The 11,476-nt window shown below is 41.9% G+C and overlaps 1 protein-coding gene across 6 annotated transcripts in view; it reads left to right on the top strand.

The window, feature by feature from the left end:
* Nucleotides 1–11,476, top strand: part of rbfox1 (RNA binding fox-1 homolog 1) — a 299,812-nt gene that overhangs the window by 165,577 nt on the left and 122,759 nt on the right. The window lies entirely within an intron of this gene.

Here is an 11,476-nt window from a genome sequence, read left to right as displayed (position 1 = left end):
GTCATTTCACCTTGATTCATGGTTTGAACATGCAGCATTTCGCCACATGCTAATGCTAACCGGAAGTGAAGCATTTTCAGAATAAAAGTATTAAGTTAATAGTTAGTGAACTTCAGGTTTTTCAGAATAAAACTGATTTAAATTAAATAGTGTATTTAATTCAAATTACGCCATATCAACATTGATTTTAATTTCTAACAATCCCTCCTTACATACCTTTTAAGGTATGTAAATAATATTGAAATCAATGAGTTCTTCATCCGAACATTGCATGGTACATAACTCATAAAAGTAAAAAACAAATAAGAATACATATTCTCATAACTATGAAGTTTTTCATTTGTGCATAACTTCTAGCTTAAACCTTTAATGTCACTTCGTAAAATAGCAGCAATTAGCTTGGTATGGAAAACGTCTAACTCCCTCCTTTCACATCATAAATCATCTTCTTACTGTATCTGGTGTAAAGGCACTTGTATACAAAGTATAAGAAGGATTAAACTATCTGAAAATAGCTAAATATTACTCTTTATTTACTTCTACTGTGTCTCTGGTGTAATTTATGAATCTCTGCTGGTTCTAGTAGATATAGTTCTCCCCATCCACATTCTTGTTGGTTGTGGGACAGAGGAATAATAATTCAGAACCTGCTGATATTTGAATCTTACTACTGGGCATATGTTACAAACAAAAAACATCTTCATGGTGAACTAAATAAAATCCTTGTAATCTTTCTCAAATCTAAATATAACAATGAACTATTCCTGTTTGTGGTAAAGACACACACTAACGTTATGTAATACAATTTCATTATGGATTCAAAAACAACTAAAGTCATGATGCTGTCAGAGTGAATGATTTCCTGAGTGTATCTGTCCTGTAAGGTACGTCATTCTCTGCTTGGATCGTGTGCAGAAATCCCATCGATTGCACCTGGCAATACGGCTTCCACCTGTCTATTATCAAGCTGAAAAATGAATACAGAATTCCAACATACTTTCATCAAATGTCTTTCTATTATGAATAAATTAAATGTATATCCCCATAATGAACTAAACAATAAAGTCTATGGCTTTTACTTCTAATTCTTTAACAGGCTAGTTACAAGATGTTGTCTAAATTAAATTCGGTCTCATTACATTACTATGTTTTAGCTTAACTGTAATATGTTCTTTCTACATTTCAAACCTCAGTTACTCTAATACCTGTTAAAATATTACAAAATTGTTTCATTATCACAGGTCAACTTCTTCGGTATTCCATTCTGGAATTACATCTCTCTGGTAGCCCCTTGGCCACTGATTCTGCATCTGTGTTACCTGCTATAACTCAATCAATATTAGAAACATTCAACATCCAGTTTTATCCCCAGATATGAGCAGGTTAATTCTAAAACTATCATTCAATGCTCAGTTTGAACATCTGGGTTGGGGCGGTAGGTTTCTGTCAATCCTTAAAAGAAACATTTAAATTGTGAATTTTACAGCCATGTTGACATTATACACACTCCCCCCTTTTTACACATGAACTCATGTGTAACAAAACCCTGTAATGGGGAGGGGGAAAAAACTGTCAGGTAAATATTGGTTAGGGACATAACGAACATTATTTACAATTTTACATCCATTATCATCATTTCCACATTAAACACTTCAGTGAAAAGAAGTGTTTCTCTCCGTCCTTCAGATTTTAGTTTGAGTTTTACATTTGCAAACCGCCAACTCCTGTGGGAGTAAAATATCAAGTAGATTAGAAACGGGACACATGTGCGGTTTCCCCTTTTGTGGAATTTTAGGAAACCCTCGTTTCCCTTGGAGCTCCAAAATAATATGTTAGTCCAAAAACATGCTTGGTTAGTTATTGTTTTAGAATCATGCAGTTACACTGATCACATGCCGGCATTCATTCACACTCACACCGTCTGGTTGTCAAGTCAGGTTTGGTCAGGTACACCCCAGAGTCAGTCATGGACAGTGCTTTTGTCACACTGTCAGTCAGGGTCAAAGGTCATTTGGTCTGGGTCTTTTGGCCATGTCGTGCTCTGCAGAGTCTTTTCAGAGGTAATTCAGCATAGGCGGGTACCCTTTATCTACAAAAATATATCATATGCGGAGCGCCATTCCTTATTCATTCACGATTTCAAGATGTCTCTAACTTTTCATTGGGACTTCTGCCTCCCACCTTTCTTGAAACTTGGTACAAAACTCACTTCCTTATAGTACTACTACTACTGCAATTCATTTACACCTAATTAGTATTAAAATGTCTAATAGATCTATTTCAGAAAATTGTGTAGATCACTTTTATCTTGTGTAAAAACATTACTAGGATCTGTGTAGCTCTGCTATGCATTTCATAGCTCATCTTCAATTCTGGTCCACCTAAAAATCAATGTTAAACTCTTTAGCAGTGTGTGGAACCCTGGATGTCCGAACATGCAACAATTACTCCCTCCTTTATCAAGGATTTAAAAACAGAAGTCATTTCATCTTTCCTATGGTAATAACTATGCTACAATGCTGAAATCAATTCTTTAGATTGGAATACTATATCTGGCTTGGCACTAGCTCTCCCTTTAACATTATCCATACAGATAAAGATTTGTCTTATAGAGTGGTTCCTAAAACTATCCCTTTAATGGTGATCAATATTGTAACAAATGAGATCACTACTTTATTCACACGTGAATACAAATCTCTTAAAGAATATGTTGTTAACATGATGAAAAGATTGAAGAATATGGTTCTACTCTGTCATGTCTCCCCCTTTAACCCTCAGTGTGTTTTCTCATTTTACTTTAATAGTTTCCTCTTGACTGCTATTTTTAATTTAATAAATCTTTCTGTCTTTACGTATTTATGCTTTAAATGTGCGTTTTGTGAATAAGTGTGTTTATGTGTAAACTCACTCATTCCCGTTCTCCTTTTCTCCTCCTCTGGTTTTCTCAAGCCGTGACCCCGGCCTCCTCACTTCTAATCGACCATGCCAACTCCTCTGATTCTGTGTTCTCTTCAGTCCATCAGCTGTAACTTCATCCGCTGTAACTCTTTTAGGCAGCCATTGGCCCAGTTACATCTGCAGCCCCCATCATGCCACTGTTCTTGCACTGCTTTGCATTTCATCTCCTCCTTTACAGTCTCCCTGCTGTTTTTATGGAGGGTAGATTCTGCTCTCATGTCCCACACTTTGTTCTTGTGCCAAATCTCAGCTTGGAACTTCATGGTCCCGTCTGAGGGACTGATGAGAGTATCTCTCTGTATGTCAGCATACTGTTTGGTTCTGGATGCCACAGGTGGAGATAGTTCTGGCTGCAGTCTTGTTGTTGTTGTTTCAGCTCTGGTTCTCTGTCTGTTCGATGGAGAAGGAGGAGTCTCCTGTTGGGTTAGGTCTTTTGTCTGCTTGGAGGGTCGGGATCGTAGCCTTTCTAACTCAGAGGGGGAGTCCAGGTCTCGGGACGCATTACCTATAAAGTCTAGCACACTGAGGTTAAATAAATCCAACCCTTTCCACTCTGACTCTTTCTAATCATACTATCTGTCTTAATTGTTAAATGCCATCTAAACAACATAATTGATGTCTACTAATGATATTACAAAAACTCACTCTAAAAATTGTTTCATCCATTGCTACATATTTACCCAACAACTCTTTCAGGAAACCATTTTCTCCTATAAATTGAAAAACGTACATGTTTCCAGCATCACATATTCCACACACTACGAGAGAACATCTTCATATTTTAAATCCCACCGTTACACAATAGTAAACCTGCAGAACACACTAATCAGATCACAGTAATGACATTTGACTCAAGTGTAGGCCTATGTCTACTTTCCATTATACTTATTACTTGTGCTGAACATTTATTTATATTGTCTAAATTCCTTGTCTATGATGTGCAAACAGTTCGAGTGTAAAATGTGTTTTTCTCAATGTATTTACACTCTACAGATTCTTGAGTTTACTCATCTCCTGGTGCTGTCCTTGTAAAAAATGTTCAATTCCTTATTGTTTTGTACCAGTTTTCCAAAATCAGTTCTAACTGCCGTGCCGTTTCAGGAAAGGTGGCGGTACGGCTACACAATGTGTAAGTGGGTGCCAACATGTTCCCTTTTTAACTTTGATCCGGAGTGCATCTGCAGTGCGTTCTACAACTTCCCATGGTCCACTCCATACAGGTTGCAACGAGTTCATCTTGTGGATTTTTACATTTACCCAATAACCTGATCCAACAGAAATATTCGTCATGGCCCTGGCATATGCTTCCGCCTCAATATTTCTAATATCTAACACTGGTTCTCCTCTGCATTGTGAGGTGCTACCTTGTGGTGGATATTGCTGAGTTGGGCAATCTCTGGCCAGATGTCTACAATCTCCACATATGAAGCAGCCATCATTCCTTCTTCGTCTCCATTGTCCCTTTTGTTGATGCTGTATGGGAGTGTATACCTGTGCTTGCGGCTGTACTTGGGTAGGAAGATACACAGGTGTCTGCTGTTGAAGATACTGCGGTGCTTGTGGCTGTACTTGCGTAGGAAGATACACAGGTGTCTGCTGTACTTGGGGATAATACTGTTGTGTCTGAGGTTGGAATTGTGTAGGATTGTATTGTAGTACTTGTGGTGGGTTTAGTATTTGTTGATGCGGACAATCTCTGGACCAATGGTCCATCTGACCGCATGTGTAACATCCCACTTTCTTGAAACCCTTTCCTCCGCCTTTTCCTCGGAATCTTCCTCCACCTCTTTGCTGGTACTGCATCTGATTTTCTGGCACCACCTGAGCTTGAACTGTTAGCGGTGCTTGCATTACTGTCTCCGTTTCTATGGTCTTCTCTGCTGTAGTTGCCATTTGCCTTGCCGCTTTCTTGTTTTTATTAGCTTCGGTATCTTTCTCAGCTATTTGTAGCTTCACGAGTCTCCTTGCTTGGATTTTATCGTCCTCATCAAGTCCCGTTTTTGCTGCCTGGTGTCTGTTATCGTGGTGAATGAGATGTTGTCTCCATTGTTCAGCGGGTTTATTGTCCAATCCCACCACTTCTTCCAGACGTGCCTGCACTGCTAGAGGAAGGGCTTTAATGACCGAGTTCTTCCACACCATTTCAATAGCTGGAGAAAGATCATGTCTTTCACCCGTGCAAGCCTCCCACACTTCTTCACATTTCTTCAAGAATGCATGCATGTTTTCGCCCGGCTCCTTCTTCAAGCTGCTGAGAGCATGTAAACTGCGTGTTGTCGGGTAGATGTGACGAATAGCAGCCCAATAATTCGACCTGATGTAGTTGAATGGAGTTTCATCTGGGTCATTTGTGCAATTGGCCTCGGAATCTACTGCTCTTGCCCCTAGTCTTCCTTCTATCCGTCCAAGCAGGGCTCTCATGTCTCCCAAGCACAGGTGGTCTTGGACAGTGTACTTCTCCAGATCATTCACCCACTTCTGACCTCCTTTCGTGAGTGGAGGTAGCTTTGACACTAATGCTTCCATGTCCCTGTGAGTCCATGGTTGGTATTGAAATCCTCTTCTTCCAGCCGCTATCAATGGCATGGAGGTATGTGCACCGGTCTTGGTTCTTTTAGTTTTGGGGCATGTCCCAGGGTAATGTTGCTCGTTTCCGCTGTCGTCATTTTCATCTCCCTGTCCATTGGAATAGTCAGGAGAGTAGTTTGTCCGGCGTTTTCTTTGAGTTATTTGTTCTTCTTGTTCTCTCCTCTGTCTATCTGCCATCATGTCCTGGAATCTTACATCTTCTTGTCGTCTTTCCGCCAGAAGTTGTTGGTATTTATCTTCCTCCCTTTGTCTTTCTGCAATAATGTCATTATGGGCTTCAACTGCCTTCCGTTTTTCTTCAATAATGTCATTATGGGCTTCATCTGCCTTTTGTCTCTCTTCCATCCCTCTGATGAGTTCTGCTTCCAGTCTTCTGTCGAGTTCTGCTTCTATTCTTCTGCAGAGTGCTTCCTCTCTTCTGCCGAGTTCTTCTTCCATTCTTCTGCCGAGTTCTGCTTCTATTCTTCTGCAGAGTGCTTCATCTCTTCTGCCGAGTTCTTCCATTACTGGCAGATCTTCTGCTGCTACCACATGTAAGCTGTTTGTCAATCCCTGGCTGGTATATTTTAGATAGAGAATCAGATTTGCAACCATAACTTTTCTTTTTTCAGCTTTTTTCATAGCGTTTTTAGCAGGTCCATACCGAGGGGGTTGTCCGGCTTTGATCCATGCTTTTTCCTGTTGTAGGTATTCAGCATTCTCATGTTCAACTACAGCTTTTCTATGGGCTTCCGTTGGTCCAGGTTGATCATCTGCTGGAATCAATCCTCTCGTTTGCCACTGCTTGAACAGTTCCTCTATTTGGTTCCATTTCTTCTGTCTTTTAGTGGGAACTGTCCCAGCATCTGACCAGGTGTTTACTCTCGCCTTAATATCTGCAGTTGTGCCTGGCACTGGGAGTGCTCTTAACTTGGTGTCTTCTGGCGACATGTTTCTTAAGTTCACGGATAATATTATTAAGTTATCAAAAATGAATTACTAATCCTCTGAATAGTACCTTTGTATTCTTTATAAAGATATCCTATGTTATCTGAACTTAAATTTTACATTTTTTGAATTTTTTGAATTTTTTTTTTGAATTTGGAAAAATAAATGTAAATGTTGTAAAACTGAGATTAGAAAATCAAAATGAGACAAAATTAAAATTATGCAAATTTCTAAAATCTAAATAAATAAATGAAAATGAACAGTGTATGGTTTTTACTTTGTAATATGAAAATAGGAATATGGTGCAAATCCAAATAAACCGTGTAGGCCTACAGTGTATACTAAAGTTTATGAAATTATGCAAATGTCATAAAATGTGTTAACTACAATACTTCAATTCAAAGAAACCACATGTAATCTTTATCTGTGTGGTGAAGAATGTATTAACTGTAATACTTAGTATGTCCGCTAGGGGAGCTGTTTCATTTGTAACTCCTCTCAAATGTATCAACTAGTACTTCCGGTTCATAAACCTACTTCCTGTTTATTTCCTCAAAATATAAAGTTCAAATTACTTTCTTTGAAAAGCATGAAAAACAAAACAACTCAATCTACTCTCAACGTTAATCTACACCATCCCTGTGTATTCAATCAGTAGTTACCGGTTGTATCTTTACTCAAACTATTTCACCATCTACTAATGCTAACTGGCTAGCTAACTAGCTTAGCAGTATAGCATTAACCACATGTGATTGGGGGAAGGGGAACAATGGGAACACAACATCTGCAGATAAATAACCACACTGCTTGACAATACAAAACAATCTTCATTTATCTTAGCTCTAAATTCTATAGATGCTGACCTTAAAAGCTGATCTCATACCAATCTTGTACACAATCGTTTCGGCTTAGATCATCACACAAACATATACTTTTCGGCTTAAAAACTCCACACAATATACTTTATTAAACCACACTACGCAGGTTTAACACATCAAACATATAGACTAACATGAATGGACCCAGTCCAGCGTAAAACAGAGGTATCCCAGATACAATCTAGTGCCTCCCCAGAAGGTCTTAATACTATGTAATATTCACATTAATCGGGCGGCGCCGAAGATACAACAGAGACGAATAGAAACACTATATACACACTCCACACCACTTGCAATCACCACGGAATTAAACAGGTAACTGTCTCACCTTTCGTTTAGGCCCAGCCAAAAACCTAGTGTAATGCTAGTTAGCTTGCAGCCTTCCCCCGTCTTCCAGCTCAATCTCGCTTCAGGGTCCACCCAGTGACGCCAAATGTTAGTGAATTCTAGAGCCCCGAAGGCAGGAGAGACTGAAAAGAGTCAAGGGAAGCTTATAAAAGTTAACAGCATTTAATTACACAAAAGATGCGGTGGTGTACAACATGAAATGTGCGAGTGGAGGCGGCTCTCCCCATGCGTCCGGTCAGTCCGGGTCAGCCGGAGGAAGAGGTCAATCTTTTGCTTGCTCTTCCTGTTGTCATCTGAGGTCTTCTCCTATTGGCCGACGTCGTCGGGGGCGGGTCCAATGCAATTCCTGCCTTGTTGTATTGTTAAATTACATCATTCTGGTGTCTGTGGTTATTTAAACATTCCCTAATAAACGTTATTCAGCGGCAATAAATGAGTGCTAAACCCAGTGTGCTCTGTGTACAACACCACATGTCATTTCACCGTTGATTCATGGTTTGAACATGCAGCATTTCGCCACATGCTAATGCTAACCGGAAGTGAAGCATTTTCAGAATAAAAGTATTAAGTTAATAGTTAGTGAACTTCAGGTTTTTCAGAATAAAACTGATTTAAATTAAATAGTATATTTAATTCAAATTACGCCATATCAACATTGATTTTAATTTCTAACATATCTATGTCTTAACAATGGCAGTTGCTAACAAATGACTAAATGAGACTACTAAAAGTCATCACGCTAATATTAGCCGCCATTAGCTTAGCGGTGGTGACCTCATGTTACGGTGAAGTATTTTGTAGAGTCTACTGTTAGCTTTGCCATTAGACTCAAATGCCATATGTTTATATGGAAGTAACTAAGTACATTTAATCAAGTACTGTACTTAAGTACAATTTTGAGACACTTGTACTTTACTTGTGTATATTCTTGCTACTTTTTACTTCTACTGAGGTACTGTAAATGGTGTACTTTTTCTCCCCTGCATGTATTTAATACCTTTAGTTACTTCACAGATGTGGATGAATGATGTGAAATATAACCAAGTGTTGAATCAGACTTTAGTTCCACCTGGAGTAAATCCACCAGCTACCCTGCAGTCTACAAAGCCATTCAGACTAGCTGCACCTTCACCAGCTTTGAGAACACTTTCATGATCAATCATTATAAAATATATCATATATATTATTCTGAAATGGACCAATCTGCACAATCACTACTTTACTGTCGCTACTTTCACTATATTTTGATGATAATACTAGGGCTGTCAAGTTAACGCGTTAATAACGCGTTAACACAAAAAAAAATTAACGCCACAAATTATTTTAACGCGATTAACGCATGTGTATTTTTTGTCCTCGGCCGCCCCGTAGTTTCAGAGCGCATCGAGTTTAAAATACCATCTCCAAGCTGATGCTGCTGACAGCCCCGCTCCTGCTGCCCGCTTGTGGCAGACCACACTTCCACGCTCACCGGCAGGCACCGACTGGCCATCGGGAGGACCGGGAGGGTGTGTGTCTGTGTGGCCCGAGCGAGCGAGAGAGAGACCTTACGTGCATTACCGTACCGCAGTGTGAACGCGGCTATTGTTGTTGTTAGCATCTGGTGCTAGCTAGCTGCGCTAACTGATATAAGGAGCTTTTTAAATGAAAACAGAGGAGCACCCTATCCACACAACTGCGCCGAGCACTTGACTTCATGCAGGAAGCAGACAGCGGGACATTGTACGAGAAGTCAGCACACTCATGATTGCAGCAACATGATTGCAGCGTCCAGGCAGCTCCCGTTCGAGCATATGCCTTGAGTTGCACATAGCTCCAACAATCACACACACACACACACACACACACACACACACACACACACACACACACACACACACACACACACACACACACACACACACACACACACACACACACACACACACACACACACACACACACACACACACACACACACACACACACACACACACACACACACACACACACACACACACACACACACACACACACACACCATTTGTATTGAATGAGAGAGGTTCCAGGTTGTTGTGTTTAATATTCATGAGAATATTTGTCATTGTTCAAATGATAATAAACATTAGCATAACGTATATTTGTCCACTCATATGTTGATAAGAGTATTAAAAACTTATATTCCTCTAAGTTACATTTAGAACAGATACAAAATGTGCGATTAATTTGCGATTAATCGCGATTAACTATGGACAATCATGCGATTAATCACGATTAAATATTTTAATCGACTGACAGCCCTAGATAATACTGTAACGTTCACAGGAAGGAGTCGAGAGGCAAGCTTCAAGTTACTAGGCTTTAATAACTGACTTCTACACAGATGATTACGGATGGGTATAGCTTGAGGCTCAACCTCACACACACTGACACTGACTTCTAACACAGCACCTATATAACACATTGTACACGTCACACTTCCCGCCCTCCCCCGTCTGCTCACCCAACCACAGGCCCGCACCTCAGTCAGCATCCCGTGCAGCTCCATGATTGGCAGAGAGACGGGGGATTCCTGAGTGACACCCTCAACAGCCTATACCAGGGTCGCTACACTACCCCCCCACTACAAAATTCCTCGCCCACGAGGAACAAAAAAAAAAACTCAGCACAAACACTATAATTACTCCCGTACATTGACTAGGAAGGTCTGGGTGGACTACCATCCCTTCCAATGAGACCAGGGCGCATTCTTGCCCTCTACAGGAACCGAGGGGTCTCACTCTACTTTACTACCAAACAAAGTCTCTGAAACGACCCGGGGGTCGTACCTGCCTTCTCGGCAGGGGAACTGGGGTCAGGAGGACAGGGGTGGCCGGTTCTGGCCCAGGCGGCGAAACAATGAGGGGACACTCAGTCCCTGATGGGGGACTGCTACTCTGTTCGCCGGGGGACCTGAGTGGGGGTGTCGAGGGAACGGCTGTGGGCCCCGATGTTCCTTGGGGTTCAGCCTGTGGAGAACCGACTCCTCTGTACGGAGCCAACCTGTCTCTGTGGAGCACCACTTTTCTCCCCTTTGGGCAGCTGCACCCTGTAGACCACTTCCCCCACCCTCTCCAGTACTCTGCAGGGACCAACCCACTGACTGTCCAGTTTTGGGCACCGCCCTTTCTTCCGTTGTGGGCTGTAGACCCAAACCAACTCCCCGGCCCTGAAATGCTGCCCTCTTGTCCTGGTGTCGTAGTTCCGCTTCTGTCTCACCCCAGCACTTTTCTGCTGATCGCGGGCAAAAGCGTGAGCGGAATCAAGGCGGTCCTGAAGTCTCCTGGCGTACTCAGGCCCTGGAGGCGTGTCCAGGGAATCCGGTGGCTGACCAAACGCCAAAACAGCAGGGGCTCTCTCCCCAACATGAGGAGGGCAGGAGAACAGGCTGAGGACTCCTGAACTGCAGAACGACATGCCATGAGCACGAGGGGCAGATGCTCGTCCCAGTCGCGCTGATGCTGAGACGTGAGGATGGCCAGCTGCTGTCCCATAGTGCGGTGAAATCTCTCGACTCTCGAGCGACTAGTCCGTCGCTCTGAGGTCGCAAGGGGGAGGTGCGTGTTTTGTGCGTGCCCAGCTGTGAGCACATGGAGGCGAACACCCGGGACTCGAAATTTCTCCCCTGATCACTGTGCAGGGTCTCCGGCACTCCAAAACGGCTGAACATGCCGGCCACCAAAGCATCTGCGACTGTCTCTGCTTCTTGGTCAGGGAGAGCATACGCCTCTGGCCACTTTGTGAAATAGTCTATGGCC

Source organism: Pseudochaenichthys georgianus, chromosome 8, assembly GCF_902827115.2.
Source record: "Pseudochaenichthys georgianus chromosome 8, fPseGeo1.2, whole genome shotgun sequence".
NCBI classification, from domain to species: Eukaryota; Metazoa; Chordata; class Actinopteri; order Perciformes; family Channichthyidae; genus Pseudochaenichthys; species Pseudochaenichthys georgianus.
This window is presented reverse-complemented; position numbering and strand designations above follow the sequence as displayed.